Below are 18,954 nucleotides of genomic sequence, written 5' to 3'. Positions count from 1 at the left end.
GCTGGGATTACAAGTGTGAGCCACTGCGCCCAGCGTAGTTAAACCTTTGAAGCCTTAGTTTCTTCAGTTAAAAATGGTGATATTAATACTGATTTTATCAGTTTGCTGTGGTGATTAATGACAATGTATTAAAACCACTTAGCATGCTTACTCGGTACACTCATTGTCCAGTAAATATTTCTGAAGTGAAATACAGTGAGATAATACAGTTAGGCATCAAGGTTAAGGGGTTTGTAACAGGAGAAAAGGTTCTGCGCTCTTTATAGCAACCTTTCTTAAGAGATATGTTCTATTTAGAATGCTGTAAAGTTGGAATGACTAACTTAAAAGCTTCCATAGACATTTATTTATTTTGGCATGTTTTTAGTAGGAGTTTTCTCATCTGAACATGTACAAAAGCAGCAGTACAGTGGTATTTCATCTGTTCTAAACCACATCCTTTTACTGAATCTTATTCCGGAAGCATTTATAAGGTGGGTGTCCCTTTGAAAGACATTGTCCTTTAAAATAGTTTGAAAGTAAATTTTCAATTAACATTAAAATCAAATGAGGGAATACTTAAAATGGAAGCATGGGTTAATAAAATTGTATTAACACTAACTTCTTAGAGCACCTGACTTAAAGTATATGTTTTTTGGTAGTAACTTGGTTATAGGTAGTATATAGTTATCCTTTTATTTATTCTTTTGTGGTAAAACTTGGTTATGGATAGATTATACTTGTCCTTTGGTATCCAGTATCCATGAGGTATTGGTTCCAAGACTCCTTGCAGAGACCAAAATTTGAGGATGCTTGAGTGTCTTGTGTAAAATGGGGTAGTATTTGCATATAACCTATGCACATTCTCCTGTATACTTGAACTCATCTTTAGGTTACCTAACACTTTGTAAGTGGTATTTAGGTAGTTAATACTGTATTGTTTAGGGAATAATGACAAGGAAAAAAAGCCTGTATATGTTTAGTACAGGCCGTTTTTTTTTTCCCTGAATGTTTTAAATCCACAGCTGATTGAATTCGTGGATGCGGAACCCATGGATACAGAGCCAGCTGTACTAAGAAATTGCTGTCAGAGTCTGTAGATGTCATACAATTTTGTCTCCAGATAAATAAGAGACCTGTGAACACAAAGGAAACTTTCCTTATGCCTTTTCATTCTCATGTTTTTAAAGTTTGTTCATTTTTTGTTTAGGGAACTTTAATGAGTCACTTAAGCAGAGTTTGGAACTGTCCTGTAGCTACATGATCAGTCATTTTTTTTCCCTATCTTTCTTTTTCTTTTTTTCTGACATGGAGTTTTGCTCTTATTGCCCAGGCTGGAATGCAATGGCGCAATCTCAGCTCACTGCAACCTCCACCTCCCGGGTTCAAGCGATTCTTGTGCCTCAGCCTCCCAAGTAGCTGGGACTACAGGCGTGCGCCACCACACCCGGCTAATTTTTGTGTTATTAGTAGAGACGGGGTGTCACTATGTTGGCCAGGCTGGTCTTGAACTCCTGACCTCAGGTGATCCACCTGCCTCGGCCTCCCAAAGTGCTGAGATTACAAGCATGAGCTGCCGTGCCCAGCCCCTATCTTTTATATTGTATTTTATTTCTATAGAAATAAGGTTTCACTGTGTTTTCTGGACTGGAGTGCAGTGGCTATTCACAGGCACCATCATAGTGCACTGCGGCCTCCAACTCTTGGCCTCAAGTGATCTTCTCACCTTATCCTCTTGAGTAGCTGGGACTACAGGAGTGCACCGTCATGCTCAGCATTTTTTTTCTATCTTAACATAAAATGGAAAAAAGTTACTGTTGCCTTTTCTTGTGATAAATAGCAGCCTAAGTAAGACTGGTAGTTTGGAATAAAGGATAAGTTACAAAGGCAGGAAGGTGAGGAAAGAATTGTTTAAAAATGAAGGTAAGAAGGAGAAAAAGAAGTTGAGAGATAAAGTTTATATTTTCCCGTGCTTTAATATCATCTTGCAGTGAATTAGTTGAAAATTGCTTTGCCAGTTACATATAATTGGTGACTTTTAAGTTATTTGCCACCTGGAACAGACATAACTTCTTTAACATAAAACTCAGATAACAACTGTCATTGAATTTATGTTTCCACAAAACTGGTGGTGGAATTTTTAGCATTAGGTAGGAGAATAGGACAGGGAAAGACAGCTATGTCTCAGACACTGTACTGTTTTACCTATTTTGTTAAGTCCTCACAGCAATCCTGTAGGTAGGTGTTATACTGAGGCACAGAGGTTTGATAACTTCATCAGTGTTACACAGATAATAAATGACAGAGCAAGAATTCATACTGTAATGTTTCTGTTCTTGTTATCTTTTATTCATTGCCTTTGTTATTCTTCTTCTCCTTCTCCTCCTCCTTCTCCTCCTCCTTCTCCTCCTTCTCCTTCTCCTCCTTTCTCTTTCTCCTCCTTCTCTTTCTCGTCTTTCTCCTCCTCCTCCTCGTCCTCCTCCTCCTCGTCCTCCTCCTCCTCCTTCTCCTCCTCCTCCTCCTCCTCCTCCTCCTCCTCCTTCTCCTTCTCCTCCTCCTCCTTCTCCTTCTTCTCCTCCTTCTCCTCCTCCTTCTCCTTCTTCTCCTCCTTCTTCTTCTCCTCCTCCTCCTCCTTCTTCTCCTCCTCCTTCTCCTTCCTCGTCCCCACTCCCCCCTCCTCCCCCCCTCCTCCTCCCCCTCCTCCTCCCCCTCCTGCTCCGATAGAGTCTTGCTCTTGTCGCCCAGGCTGCAGTGCAATGGCATGATCTCTGCTCACTGCAACCTCCTCCTCCTAGGTTCAAGCTATTCTCCTGCCTGAGCCTCCCAGGTTGCTGGAATTACAGGCACCTGCCACCACTCCCAGCTAATTTTTGTATTTTTAGTAGAGACGGGGTTTTGCCATGTTGGCCAGGCTGGTCACGAACTCCTGACCTCGTGATCTGCCTGCCCCAGCCTCCCAAAGTGCTGAGATTACAGGCGTGAGCCACCGCGCCCGGCCCCCCCTTGCTTTATTTTATGATTCCATTCAGTTATTAGTCCTGTTGGTTTTTAAAAAATGTTTTATTGAGATATGATTCACATACTATACAGTTCACTCATTAAAAGTATACAATTCAGCTTTTAGTATATTCAGAGTTGTGCAACCATCACCACAATATTAGAACTTTTTTTTTTTTGACACGGCATCTCACTATGTCACCAGGCAGGAGTGCAGGGGCGAAATCTTGGCTCACTGCATCCTCTGCCTCCTGGGTTCAGGTGATTCTCCTGCCTCAGCCTCCTGAGTAACCAGGACTCCAGACGCCTGCCACCACGCCCGGCTAATTTTTTGTATTTTTAGTAGGGATGGGGTTTCACCATGTTGGCCAGTATGGTGTCAATCTCTTGACCTCGTGAGCCACTGCACCCGGCCTTATTAGAACATTTTAATCACCTCCCAAAACAATGCCATATTCATTAGTTGTCACCCCTAACCTTCCCTCTCTGCGTCCTAGGAAACCGTTAATCTGCCTTCTGTCTGTATACATTTGCTCATTCTGAACCTTACATATAAGTGGCATCATATAATATATGGTCCTTTGTGACTGCTTTCTTTCACTTAGCTCAGTGGTTTTTTTGTTTGTTTGTTTTGTTTTTTTCTTTTTTGAGGCAAGGTCTTGCTCTGTCGCTCAGACTGTAGTGCAGTGCTTGATCACGGCTCACTGCAACCTCTGCCATCCAGGCACAAGTGATCCTGCCACAGTCTCCTGAGTAGCTGGGACTGCAGGCATGTGCCACCATGCCAGGCTAATTTTTTTTTTTTTTTTTGTAGAGATAGTCTCACTATGTTGCTCAGGCTGGTCTTGAACTCCTGGGCTCAAGTGATCCTCTCACCTCTGCCTCCCAAAGAGCTAGGATTATAGCATGAGCCACTGCACCCAGCATCTTGATGTTTTTAAGGTTCATCCATGTTATAGCACATACTATTACTTCATTCCTTTTTATTGCTGAATAATATGTAATTTTACAGTTAATACCACATTTTATCCATTCATCAGTTTACAGGCATTTGAGTTTTTTCTCCCTTATGGCTATTACAAATAATATGGCTACTGGCATTCGTGTACATGTTTTTAAAAAGTTATTGTGGTAAGATATGTGTAACATAAAATTTACCATTTTAACCATTTTTAAGTGTACAGTATTAAGTATATTCACATTGTTACGCAACCATCACCACTACCTGTTTGCATAACTTTTTCATTTTTGCCACCTGAGACTCTGTACCCGTTAAACAACAACTCCCGAGTCTGCTATCCCCCCAGCCTCTGGCAACCACCATTCTACTTTGTGTCTCTATGAATTTGATAAGTCTTGGAACCGTGTATAAGTGAAATAAATCATACAGTATTTGTCCTTTATGACTGGCTTATTTCACCGAGTACAGTGTCTTCAAGGTTTATTCACATTGTAGCATGTGTCAAAGTTCCTCCTCCACCAAAGACTAGTACTGTTCCACTGAATCTATATTTACCACATATTGTTTACTCATTCAGCTGATGATGGACACTGAGGTGGAGTTGTGGTCTTGTTGTCCAGGCTGGAGTGCAGTGGCACGATCTCTGCTCATTTGCAACCTGCGCCTCCTGGGTTCAAGTAATTCTCCTGCCTCAGCCTCCCAAGTATCTGGGATTACAGGCATGGGCCACCACGCCTGGTTAATTTTGTATTTTTAATAGAGATGGGGGTTTTGCCATGTTGGTCAGGCTGGTCTTGAACTCTTGACTTCAGGTGATCCACCCGCCTCAGCCTTCCAAAGTGCTGGGATTACAGGCATGAGCCATCATGCCCGGCCTGATGATGGACACTTCGGTTGCTTCCACTTTTTGGCTATTGTGAATAATGCTGTTACAAACATGGATGTACAAATATCTATTTGAGTTCTCACTTTTACTTTTTTTGGGTTTATATCCAGAAGTGAAATTGCCTGGATCATATGGTAATTCTTTTTCTTATTTTTTGAAGAACTGCCATATGGGTTTCCACAGTGGCTGTACCATCTTATCTTCCCACCAGCAATGCACAAGGGTTCTAATTTTCTACATCTTTACCAACAATTGTTATTTTCTGTCGTCGTCATCTTTTTTTAAATAGCCATGGTGATGGTTGTGAGGTGGTATTATCTCATTGTGATTTTGATTTGGATTTTTCTAATGGCTAGTGATATGATCATCTTTTCATGTGCTTATTCACTGTTTGCATATCTTCTTTGGAGAACTGTCTATTCAGTTCCTTCCCCATTTTTGTGTTGGACTTTTATTCTTTTTAGAGACAAAGTCTCACTGTATCACTCAGGCTGGAATGCAGTGACATAATCATGGCTCATTGCAATCTCATCCTTCTGGGCTCAAATGATCCTCCTGTCTCAGCCTCCTGAGTAGCTAGGACTATAGGTGTATGCCACTGCCTGGCACATTTATTTATTTTTTGCAGAGATGGGGGTCTCACTATGTTGCCCAGGTAGGTCTTGAACTTTTTAGCCTCAAGGGATCCTCCTGTCTCAGCCTCCCAAAGTGCTGGGATTATAGGTGTGAGTCACCACACCCAGCTGGATTGTTTGTTGTTGTTGTTGACTTGTAAGAGTTCTTTATATATTCTGAATTTCAGTGTCCTGTCAGATGTGATTCCAAATATTCCTTTCTGAAGGTTGCCTTTTCACTGTATTAATTTAGTGTCCTTTCATATACAAAGTATGTTAAAAGATCTTAATTTTGATGAAGTCCAGTTTCACTCTTTTCGGTCACCTGTGCTACTGATGTCCTGGATTATCTGAGTGGGTTCTGGTAATCACACGAGTCCTTATCAGAGGGAATCAATTAGTCCAAGAAAGGGATGTGATGATGAAAGCAGAAATCTTGATGATGCGACCAAGAGCAAAGGAACGTAAGCAGCTTCTAGGAGCTAGAATAGACAAAGAACAGGTTCTTCTCTAGAGCCTCCTGAAGGAATGCAGGATTTGATTGTAGCTTTGTAATCTACTCCATCCAGGCTGCTGCAAATGCCAAGCATGCCTATAAGACCTGTTTTAGACTTAATGACCTGTAGAACTGTAATGACCTCTAGAACTGAGTAAGTTCTTTAGTGGTGATTTCTGAGATGGGTACAACTATCACCCAACAGCAATGTGTAGTCTTTTATCCCTCACGCCACCACCCTTATTCATATGCTTTTGCGTCCTCATAGCTTAGCTCCCACTTATGAATGGAGACTATACGGTGTTTGGTTTTCCATTCCTGAGTTAATTCAGTTAGAATAATGGTCTCCAGTTCCATCCAGGTTGCTGCAATTGCCATTATTTTATTTCTTTTTATGGTTGAGTAATAGTCCATGGTATATATACACACCATATTTTCTTTACCCACTCGTTAATTGATGGACATTTGGGCTGGTTCCATATTTTTGCAGTTGTGAATTGTGCTGCTGTAAACATGCATGTGCAAGTATCTTTTTCGTATAACGACTTCTTTTCCTCTGGGTAGATACACAGGAGTGGGATTGCTGGATCTACTTTCAGTTCTTTAAGGAATCTCCATACTAGTTTACATTCCCACAAACATTGTAAAAGTGTTCCCTTTTCACCATATCCATGCCAACATCTATTTTTTGATTTTTTTTGATTGTGACCATTCTTGCAGGAGTAAGGTAGTACTGCATTGTGGTTTTGATTTGCATTTCCCTGATAATTAGTGATGTTGAACATTTTTTCATATGTTTGTTGGCCATTTGTGTATCTTCATTTGAGAACTGTCTATTCATGTCCTAAGTCTGTTTTTTGATGGGATTATTGTTCTTTTGCAGATTTGAATTCCTTGTAGATTCTGGATGTTAGTCCTTTGTCAGATGTATAGATGGTGAAGATTTTCTTCCACTCTGTGGGTTGTTTACTCTGCTGATTGTGTCTTTTGCTGTGCAGAAGCTTTTAATTTTAATTAAGTCCCATCTCCTTATGTTTGTTTTTGAGGCATGAGACTGTTGATAGAATCTACATCTTGCTTTGCTCAGATTGGCTTAAACCCTACATAGATTCTAATCCATCACCAAGTCTTGACATCTTCCATGGAAATTTGAGAAGGGTTAGTGATATAAGCCAGTGGTACCTGTTGCTTCTACTGGTATTGAGGCAGGAATTACTATTCATCATTACCTTCTTTTACTACCTATTCTAGATTTCCTTTATGCTGAGCCAGCATTTAAGCTGGTTTAAGTTGCTTGTGTCCTTTAGGCTTCCATCCTTGTGGGACTTGAGCCTTTAGTTGCCTTGCCTGTTTTGAGCCATGGTTGCTGTAATTTCCTGTTTACCCTATTACCAAGCGTGGAAATACCCTGCATTCCAGACAGATTGCTCCCTAATCCCATTGTGTACAACAGGTCCTAATAATCAGGGTCTCTTATCACTGCTAGTATATTTATTCCTTTCTTTGCCTGCTTGTTCATCAGTATGAGAAGCCCATAGTGACCAAGTGGTGGTTGTGGCTTTAGGCTCTGTGAACCCCTACTGTGGAAGCATTACCCTCAGGATCTCTAGTACAGCAGAGATTTTAAATTGTGGGGATAGGAAATCCACATGCTGTAAGTGCGTTACTGGGAGTGATGGTGAAGAGTCAATCTAACTTCTCTACATCTTGGTTTTAAGCCTGTGCATCTTAGGTAGTAGGGATATAATGGCCTAGCCATTGGTTCAGTGCATATGCTGCATCCCAAATGACCAGCAGAATGACTTCTTAATCGAGCTTTTAATTTAATGCATCACTTTATGATTTTGTTAGCCTCACAGTTTCTAGGTGATGTGGTATGTGGTGTAGGACCAGTGGATGCCATGGTCATGTGCTTAATGTTGTATCTTCTTGCCCATTAAACGAGTCCTTTGGTTTGAGGTGATGTTAAAGTGAATCCCAAATTGGCAAAGCAAACATTTTGAAGCCATTGAGGTACTGTAAATGTCCAGAGACACTCAGGGCTGGAAAGGCAAACTCATTTCTATAGTAAGTGTATATCCTACTTCCCCTGGAATGCAAGGGTTCCAGTTCCATCCTGCTACCTGCTCAGTTCTCTTCTGGTAAGTTGTTTCCTGCATTTTGCTGTGTTCCTAATTTTGCTAGATTTTCTTCTCTTATTAGTACTTTTAATTATATTTTTCAGAAATAAGCTGATGTTTTTGTTTTGTTTTTTTGAGATGGAGTTTTACTCTTGTTGCCCAGGCTGGAATGCAGTGGCGCTACTATCTCGGCTCACCACAGCCTCCACCTCCCGGGTTCAGGCAATTCTCCTGCCTCAGCCTCCCAAGTAGCTGAGGTTACAGGCATATGCCACCACGCCCAGGTAATTTTGTATTTTTAGTAGAGACGGGGTTTCTCCATCTTGGTCAGGCTGGTCTTGAACTACTGACCTCAGGTGATCTGCCCGCTTCGGCCTCCCAAAGTGCCAGGATTATGGGCATGAGCTGCTGCGCCCGGCAAGCTGATTTTTTTGATAATGGGGATGTGCTGAACAGTTTTCACTTTAACATAGTCAACTATATGATTCCATTTGTATGGAATTCAAAAAAGGCAAACTGATGACAGCCTATCAGTGCTTGCCAGTCTGGAGAGAAATGACTGTAAAGGGGCATAATACAACTTTTTTGGGTGATGCAAGTGTTTTAGATCTTGATTGTGGTATGGGTTACATGACTGTATACATTTGTCAAAACTCATTAAACTGTACACTTAAAATTAGTTTTGTAGGTGAATTATATCTCAAAGCTGATTTTGAAGAAATAAGAGGAAATTAATGTACTTATCCTTTTCCATAATATCTTTTCCTTTGTGGTTTATGCTTTTTGATTCTTAAGTTTGAGAAACTCTTCTCTACTCTGGGTTTTTTTTTTCCTAATTTTCCGATTCATTAATTACTGCTATTTATTTCCCTTCTTGTCTCAAAATAAGATATGGTAAGACATACAGAGACCAAAAAGACTGTCATGGAAGAAGAGTTTTGTACTCACTGTTACCTAGAAACAGGAGACAGGCATGTCATCGAAGGCCCCAAGGGAAAGCACCAAGGTTGGTCAGGAAGCAGAAGGAGAAGAAAAGCGTAGGCCAGAGCTTGTATTGTGGTTTCTGTGGAAAAGAATGGGCGACTGGGCGCGGTGGCTCATGCCTGTAATCCCAGCACTTTGGGAGGCCGAGGTGGGTGGATCACGAGGGCTAGATATCGAGACCATCCTGGCCAACATGCTGAAACCCCATCTCTACTAAAAATACAAAAATTAACTGGGTGTGGTGGGGTGTGCCTGTAGTTCCAGCTACTGGGGAGGCTGAGGCAGGAGAATCGCTTGAACTCAGGAGAAGTAGAGGTTGCATTGAGCAGGGATTGTGCCATTGCCCTCCAGCCTGGCGACAGAGCGAGACTCCGTCTCAAAAAAAAAAAAAAAAAAAGAGCAAGACAGGGTAGACAAACTTGAGTAAATTTGGATCATTTGAATAATTTTGGTGGGTCCTGGGTTATAGGTATGGTCCCTGGTTGGCTGGTACCTGGCCCTGGGGTATGTTAGGGCAGAAGGAATACTAACCTGGTGTGTGAGAGTTTTGGTATAGACTCTAGATTGCTTAGTTGCATATCAGAGGTGTGTTCAGAGGCAAGTTGCTTGCTATCTCTAGGAATTAACCCTGGGAGGTACAGTTGCTCCCGGGTTTGTAGGACTCAAGATGTCAAAACATCATAAAATGTAGAGAAAATTTAAGAAGATTATCATACTTATGTTTTCTTTAGGTTTACTCTTTTTTTTTTTTTTTTCCTAGTTTCTTGATTGAGTATATTAGTTAAGCATATTCAGTCTTACTGTTTTGTTTCAAGAGCATTAAGACTGTAATTTTAGCTGAGCTGCACGTTTTGATGGCATGGTATATTTATTGTCGTTCAGTTCTGATTTTTATAGTTTATCATTTTAAATTTAGAAGTTCATTTCTAAGTTAACAAATATTTGAAAATGTTGATTTCAACATTATATCGTGGTTAGATATAATGTCTTAGATAAAAGTTCCTTGAACATTTTTTTGTTTTTCATTGTGACTTTATTTTGAAAATGTTTCACATGTACTTGAAAATAATTATATTTTTATTTTTTTGTTTGGTGGAGGGTTCTTTATATAACTTAGATCAAATTTACTAACTTTGTGGATCAAATATTATATCTACTTACTGGTGTTCAGACATTCTGATCTATCTGTTTCTAATGTAAGTAAATTAGAGGCTCATGCAGTGATTGAAGATTAATTTTTTTCTTGGAACTTTCTTTTTGCCTTATTTTGATAGCTGTGTATAAGGCTTTGGTATGTTTTAGTTTATTTTATTATTTTATATATATATATATATGTATATATATATCTCATGTCTCCATACCTTCTAATATTGCAATAAAATTGTTTTGTCTGATGTTAAAATTGCTATAACACCTTTTTTTAAAAATGGCCATACCACTTTTTTTTAAAAATGGTTTGCCAGAATTTAGTTTTTTTTGTCTTTTCTTTGTTAATGTTTTAGTTCACTTTTATAAACAGCTTTAGTTGAATTTGTGTGTTGTTTTTATTTTCTATTACTTTATTTTATTTTATTTTATTTATTTTTTGAGACCGAGTCCCGCTCTGTTGCCCAGGCTGGAGTATAGTGGCGCAGTCTCGACTCACTGCAACCTCTGCCTCCTGGGTTCAGGTGAGTCTTGTGCCGCAGCCTCCCGAGTAGCTGGGATTACAGGCGCACACTCCCACCCCTCGTTAATTTTTGCATTTTTAGTAGAGATGGGGTTTTGCCATGTTGACCAGGCTGGTCTCTTAACTCCTGACCTCAGGTGATCCTCCCACCTTGGCCTCCCAAAGTGCTGGGATTACAGGCATGAGCCACTGTGCCCAGCCTGTATGTTATTTTTGTTATTTTCTGTTACAAATGAGTTAAATTCATTCACATCTATTTTGATTATGATATATCTAGATTTTTGTCATGTTGCTTTGTTTGCCATCCTTTTTCTTTGCTTCTCTTCTCCTTTCCTGTTTTTTGTTTTTTATTGATACATAATATTTTACATATTTATGAGGCACATGTGACATTTTGTTGCATAGGATATGTAGTGATCAAGTCAGGGTATTTGGGATATCTATCACCTTGAGTATTTATAATTTCTATGTTTTGGCAACATTCAAAGTCCTCTTTTCTATCTACTTTGAAATACACAGTTTTGCTAACTGTAGTCACCCTACTCTGCTATAGAATATTAGAATTTTTATACTTTAACAATATGTTTGTGTACATTAACCAACCTCTCTTCATTACCTACCACCCATGCACCCTTCTCAGACTTTGGTGTCTGTCATTCTACTGTCTACCTCTATGAGATCAATCTTTTAAACCCACTGAATGAGAACATACTTGTCTTTCTAGTCCTGGCTTATTTCACTTAACATAATGACCTCCAGGTCTATCCATGTTGCTGCAGATTACATGATTTCATTCTTTTTTAATGACCAAATAGTATTCCATTGTGTATATATGCTGCCTATATCCATTAATCTATTTTGTTTGTTTGCTTGTTTGTTTGTTTTTAAAGATAGGGTCTCACTCTGTCGCCCAGGCTGGAGTGCAGTGGTGCAATCATGGCTCACTGCAGTGGGTAGCTAGGACCACAAGCATACCCACCACACCTGGCTAATTAAAAAAAACATTTTTTTTGTAGAAATGGGGATTTCACTATGTTGCCCAAACTGGTCTCAAATTCCTGGGTTCCAGCAGTCCTCCTGCCTCGGCCTCCCAGAGTGCTAGGATTATAGACCTAGCACTGTACCTGGCCATGTGTATCTGTTGATGAACACTTAGCTTAATTATATATATTTGCTATTGTGAATAGTGCTACAGTAAACATGCAAGTGCACGTATCCCTTTGATACACTGGTTTCTTTTCCTTTGGATAACTACCCAGTAGTGGGATTGCTGGATCGTGTGGTAGTTCTGTTTTTAGTTTTTTGAGAAATTTTCATACTGTTTTCCAGAAAGTATGTACTAATTTACATTCTTACTAACACTGTGTAAGAGTTCCTTTTTTTCTATCCTTACCAGTGTCTTTTTTGTCTTTTGTTTTCTTTTTATTTATTATTTTGAGACGGAATCTCACTGTTGCCCAGGCTGGAGTGCAGTGGTACGATCTCAGCTCACTGCAACCTCTGCCTCCCAGGTTCAAGTGATTCTCCTGTCTCAGCCTCCCAAGTAGCTGGGACTACAGGTGTGTGCCACCATGCCTGGCTAATTTTATGTATTTTTAGTAGAGATGGGATTTTGCCATGTGTTGGCCAGGCTGGTCTCAAACTGCTGACCTCAAGTGATCTGCCTGCCTTGGCCTCCCAGAGTGCTGAGATTACAGACGTGAGCCACCACACCTGGCCTTTTTTGTTATTTAAATAATAGCCACTTTAACTTGGGTGAAATGATATTTCATGTGGTTTTCATTGCATTTCCCTAATGATTAGTGATGTTGAGCATTTTTTCATATACTTGTTTGCCATTTGTATGCCATTTTTTGAAAAATATCTATTCATGTCCTTAGCCTACTTTTAAATGGGATTATTGGTGGGGATTTTGTTTTAGTTGTTAGAGTTCCTTGTATATTCTAGATATTAGTCACTTGTTGAATAGTTTGCACATATTTTCTCCCTTTCAGCAGATTGTCTCTTCACCCTTTTTTTTAGACAAATGCTCACTTTAATCACAATTCTAAATTAATTATTTTCACATTAACACAGATGTTCCCATAACTGAGAAGAATTGAGTTAAGTATTATACATTTTTAAATGGTTAATATGATTTGAAAATTTTTTATAAAAATTGATCAGAAGCTAGTTGAAATTCCCACCGTAAATGTAAAATATTGGTTACAATTGTTTTTCACAGTAAACTGAGATCTAAGCTTCCTAAGAAGCTGTATTGTCTAGTATCATAATAGGGATGGCTAAATACTTGACAACTACTTTCTGAAGAACTGGCTTAACAAAAAGTTAATATTTGAAGAAACAGCTTTTCCCTTGTTTATAAGAAAAAGGCTAACATTTTGGCAGAGCTCTCATTTTATAGTGTGGACAATCAGAAGCAGGTGGATATTGGTGGGGCGCAGTGGCTCATGCCTGTAATCCCAGCATTTTGGGAGGCCAAGGCGGGCAGATCACTTGAGGCCAGGAGTTCAAGACCAGCCTGGCCAACATGGTGAAACCCTGTCTCTACTAAAAATACAAAAATTAGCTGGGTGTGGTGGTGGTTGCCTGTAATCCCACCTATTCGGGAGGCTGAGGCATGAGAATCACTTTAACGTGGGAGGTGGAGGTTCCAGTGAGCCGAGATTGCGCCAGCCTGGATGATAGAGCAAGACTCCCTCTCAAAAAAAAAAAAAAAAAAAAAAAAAAAAGTGGCTGCAATGGTATCAAGAAAAAAGCATTTCAAAACATTTCCACTTTTATTAAAGGTTTTGACAATGAAAGTATCATTAAATGTCTTTAAATTCTATTTGCTATAGAATAACCATCTAAATAGGAGACACATGCCATAATACACCAACCATTTTAGTATGTAAAATACTTCTGAACTCTTACTATAAAAAGATTTGGCTAAAATACAAAGCATCTTTGCAGTAAAACTGATAATGTAGCTTAAGTAGCTTATGAGATTTCAGAAATGTCTTATGAAAGAAATGAGAATGTTTCCCTGTGTGAGATAAAACTGAACGGTTAACGTTAAGGTGCTATAAACTAGACAAAGCTAGAAAGGCACATCATGTAACCAGAAAAGAATGGCATGTGATATGGACTTCCTCCATGTCAAACTGACAGGAAAATAGAATATGCTCTCCAGAAGGAAAGGCATGAGAAGATAATTCTTACAAACAAAGCTCTCATTGAGATATTGAAGAGCTTTACAGAGAACATAATCATAAAATGGCTAGAGATCATTTATAGGACATGGTAATGGAATCCTTTATATTACAATACCTGCCTCAGATATAAACACAGATCAAATACAAACACCCTTGTGAAGCTGTGCTGCTTTCAGCCAAACATTTCGCAGGTACCACAGTCAGCGTCTAGTAGCATTTGGATGCAAAGGTTTAACTTGTGCTGATCTGGACAAGCCACAGCAGAGACTCTGATTTGGAGACTTCATGGACACTCCTGCCAGTGGGCTGCTGCTATTGCTGCTATTTCCAGATACTGGTCGAACCATTTAGGTCTCTTGCTTTCAGCTGAAGGACTGCATATTTGTAATGGTTTCTTAGTAGCATCTGAAGAAAGATAAATCTCTTTTGGCGAGGACTGAGATTCTGATTTGACAGCAGCCGGAGCAGTCTACCAAAGTCACTAAAGGATTACATTTGGATTTAGATTTCTTCTCTTTTCTACTGGGGATTTACCTTCACTACTACTACTACTACTACTTTTTTCTTTGGTTAATTTCTTTAACTTTACTTTTTCTCATAGAGAAGTCTGCGTCATTATCCACACTCTCACCAAAATCAGAATCAACCTCAGAATCTTCACCAGTTGCCAAGTCTGGTTCAGTGTCATTAGCACTATCTCCATCACTGCCTTCCAGAAGAATTTTCCTCTGTTGTACCGCAGCTTTAGATGCTGCTTTTCTTTTCCCTTGAATGCCACCATCGTCTTTCTCAGTAATCTTATCCAAATCTAAATAATCACTGGCTACACTGCAATTAGAGATATGAGGAGACTTATTCTCTGTTTCTGTTCTACTATTGCCATGTTTTTCAACTCTTCTATCTTGAGACTTCTGCACATTAGTGGTGACTGTTGGAAGTTCCTTCACTGATAAAGCTAGTGCAACTTCTAAGTCTCTCTGGTAGAGCTTGTCATCTAAAGCCATTCTTTTTGTTAGGGGTTTTCTCTTCTAGTGGGACTTCTTTCTGGAGATCGTTCAAATTAGGTTTTGGTTTATCTTGTTTTAACTCCTTTGATGTTCTGGATTTCTTGTTTAAAGGTACAGTTGCAAAAACAAAATCATCACTGTCAGAGTCGTCAAACTGTGAGTAATTGATTGGTTTCTTACATCTCACAGGCTGCAGCATGGTCCCTTTCAAGGCTTGATATTTATACTTCCCAAGTTCTTGTTGGCTGTAGTGGTTGTTTCAATTCCCACGCAAAACCGGACATTGGTGCTCTCCCTTCACTCTGGATTGTTTCCTTTGTTGTGCAGAAGCTTTTTGTTTGTTTATTTAATATCAGTTGGCTTTAAATATGTGGATTTATTTCTGAATTTTCTGTTTTATTCTATTAGTCTGCGTGTCTGTTTTATACCAGTACCATGCTGTTTTGGTTACTGTAACCTTGTAATGTGTTTTGAAGTCAGGTAGTTTTATTCTTTTTGCTCAAGATTGTTTTGGTTGTTTGGGCTTCTTTTTGGTTTCATATGAATTTTTAAGATTGCTTTTTCTATTTCTGTGAAAAAAGACATTGGTATTTTGATAGTGATTGCATTGAAAATGTAGATTGCTTATGGCAGTATGGTCATTTTAATGATGTTAATTCTTATCCTTGAGCATGGGATGTCTTTCCATTTGTTTGTGCCCTCTTTAATTTATTTTATCCAGTGTTTTGTAGTTTTTATAGCTATTGTAAAGAGGGAATGCCTTCTTGGTTTCTTTCTCAGCTAGTTTGGTTTATTGGTGGATAGAAACAGGTTTTGTATGTTGATTTTTTTTTTTTTTTTAACATTCCCTACTTCACAGGTGGATGCATATTGATTTATGTGTGTTGATTTTGTATCCTGCAACTTTACTGAATTTATTTAGCAGAACTAAGAGTTTTTTGGTGGAGTCTAGGTTTTTCTAGATACAAGATCATATCAGCAGCAAAGAGGGACAGTTTGACTTCCTCTTTTCTAATTTGGATGCCTTTTCTTTTTTTTCCTCTTGCCTGATTGGTCTGGCTAGGACTTGCAGTACTGTGTTGAATAGGAGTGGTTAAAGTGGGCATCCAAGTCTTGTTCCAGTTCTTAGAGGAAAGGGTTTCAACTTTTCCCCATTCAGTATGATGTTAGCTGTGGGTTTGTCATATATGACCTTTGTTATGTTGAAGTATGTTTCTTTTATGCCTAGTTTGTTAAGAGTTTTTATCATGAAGAGACACTGAATTTTATCAAGTGCTTTTTCTGTGTCTGTTGAGCTGAACATATGGTTTTGTCCTGTATTCTGTTGATGTTATGAATCATATTTGTTGATTTGTGTAACCATCCTTGCCTCTCTGGGATAAATCTCACTTCATTGTGGTGGTGTTTTTTTTAAATTATTTTTTTTATTTTTTAAAAATTTTTTAATGTTGTTGGATTCAGTTTGCCAGTATTTTGAGAATTTTTATGTCTATGTTCATTGGGGATATTGGCCTGTAGTTTTCTGTATTTCTTTTTTTTATATTTTATATTTTTTATTGCATCCTTGTCTTGTTTTGGTGTTAAGGTAATGTTGGCCTTGTAGAATGAGTTGGGGAGAATTGGTGTTAGTTCTTCTATGAGTGTTTGGTAGAATTTGGCAGTGAAGCCATCCAGTCCCAGACTTCTCTTTGTTGGGAGACTTATTACTGATTAAATATCTTTACTTATTATCGATCTGTTGAAGTTTTGTATTTCTTCCTGATTCAATCTTGGTAGATTGTATATGTCTATGTCTAGGAATGTATCAATTTCCTCTCAGTTTTCCAGTATGTTAGTGTATCGTTGTTTGTAATAGTTTTTAATGATCTTTTGTATTTCTGTGGAATCAGTTGTAATGTCTCCGTTTTCATTTCTGATTTTATTTGGGTCCTCTCTTTTTATGTTGGTTAGTCTAGCAAGTGGTTTATTGATTTACCTTTTCAAAAAATCAGCTTTTTGTTGCTCCTTTGTGCTTTTTAAAAAAGTCGTGTCATTTAGTTCTGCTCTGATCTTTATTATTTGTTTCCTTCTACTAATTTGGGGTTTGGTTTGTTCTAGCTCCTTAAGGTGCATTGCTACATTGTTTCTTTAAAATCTTACTGCTTTTATGATGTAGGCATTTGTTGCTATAAATTTCCCTCTTAGCACTGTTTTTGCTGTATCTCATAGATTTTTGGTATGTCCTATTAGATTTTCATTTGTTTCAATAATTTTTTGATTTCTTCCTTAATGTCTTCCTTGACCTAGTGGTCATTCAGAAGCATGTTGTTTAACTTCTATATATTATATAGTTTCCAAAGTTCCTCTTACTCTTTTTTTTTTTTTTTTTCCCCTGAGACAGAGTTTTGTTTAGTCACCCAGGCTGGAGTGCAATGACACTATCTCAGCTCACTGCAACCTCCGCCTCCTGTGTTAAGCAATTCTTGTGCCTCAGCCTCCTAAGTAGCTGGGACTACAGGTGCACGCCACCATGCCTGGCTGATTTTTGTATTTTAGTAAAAACGGGGTTTCACCATGCTGCCCAGGCTGATCTTGAGCTCCTGAGCTCAGGCAATCCACTCACCTCGGCCTCCTAGAGTGCTAGGATTACAGGCATGAGCTCCCCCACTCAGCCTATTATTCTTGATTTCTAGTTTTATTCCATTCTTATCTGAGGAGATAATTGATACAATTTCAAGTTTTAAAAATTTGTTGACACGTTTTGTGTCCTAACATGATCTGTCCTGGAGAAGTTCCATATGCTGATGAAAAGAATATGTATTCTGTAGATGTTAGATGAAATGTTCTGTAAATGTCTGTTAGGTCTGTTTGGTCTAATATGCAGTTTAAATCCAGTGTTGCTTTCTTAATTTTTTATCTACATGATCCATTTAATGCTCACAGTGGGGTCCTGATGTCCCTAACTATTATCGTAGTGGAATCTATCTCTTCTTGCAGATCTAATAATACTTGCTTTATATATCTGGGTGCTCCAGTGTTGGGTGCCTTATATGTTTGGAATTGTTATATCCTCCTCCTGAATTTTTCCCTATACTGTTATATAATGACCTTCTTTGTCTCTTTTTACAGTTTTTGACTTAGTTTGTTTTGTTCGATACTCGCGTATAGCTACTTCTAGTCACTTTTGGTTTCTGTTTGCTTGGAATATCTTTTTCCATCCCTTAATTTCAGCCTATATGTCTTTACAGGTGAGATGAGTTTCTTGTAGGTAGTATATAGTTGGGTCATGCTTTAAAAACATTTTTAAAAATCTATTCAATCAGTATCTATCTATCTATATTTATTTATTTGAGATGGAGTTTTGCTCTTGTTGCCCAGACTGGAGTACAATGGTGCGGTCTTAGCTCATTGCAACCTCTGTCTCCTGGGTTCAAGCGATTCTCCTGCCTCAGCCTCCTGAGTAGCTGGGATTACAGGCACCCACCCCCACGCCTGGCTAATTCTTGTATTTTTAGTGGAGATGGGGTTTCACCATGTTGACCAGCCTGGTCTTGAACCCCTGACCTTAGGTGATCCACCTGCCTTGGCCTCCCAAAGTGCTGGGATTATAGGTGTGAGCCCCACCGCGCCCAGCCAAATTAGTCTATATCTTTTAAGTGGAAAGTTTGATCAGTTTACATTCAGAGTTATTGATATGTGAAGGCTTATTTCTGTCATTTTATTAATTGATTTTTGGCTGTTTTTGTATATCGTCTGTTCCCTCTTTATCTCTCATTAATTATTATTTTGGTTTGGTGGTTTTCTGTAGTTGTAAGTCTCTTCCTTGTTTGTGTTTGCTCTATCAGTGGTTTTTATATTTTTTTGTGTTTTCATGATGGTAGATAGTGTTCTTTTGCTTCTGGATGTAGGACTTTCTTAAGCATTTCTTTTAGGGCCAGTCTAGTGGTGATATATTCCCTCAGCTTTTGCTTGTTTGTGAAATACTTTATTTCTTATTCATTTAGGAAGGATAACTTTGCTGGGTATAGTATCCTTGACTGACAGTTTCTTTTATTCAGTGCTTTA

The 18,954-nt window shown here is 38.8% G+C and overlaps 1 protein-coding gene and 1 pseudogene across 8 annotated transcripts in view; one reads left to right on the top strand and one right to left on the bottom strand.

Moving 5' to 3' along the window:
• Positions 1-18,954, top strand: part of NCK1 (NCK adaptor protein 1) — a 92,548-nt gene that overhangs the window by 25,437 nt on the left and 48,157 nt on the right. The window lies entirely within an intron of this gene.
• Positions 13,946-18,165, bottom strand: LOC103241619 (RAD51-associated protein 1-like; annotated as a pseudogene).

This window comes from Chlorocebus sabaeus, chromosome 15 (genome assembly GCF_047675955.1).
Source record: "Chlorocebus sabaeus isolate Y175 chromosome 15, mChlSab1.0.hap1, whole genome shotgun sequence".
Lineage (NCBI taxonomy): Eukaryota > Metazoa > Chordata > Mammalia > Primates > Cercopithecidae > Chlorocebus > Chlorocebus sabaeus.
This window is presented reverse-complemented; position numbering and strand designations above follow the sequence as displayed.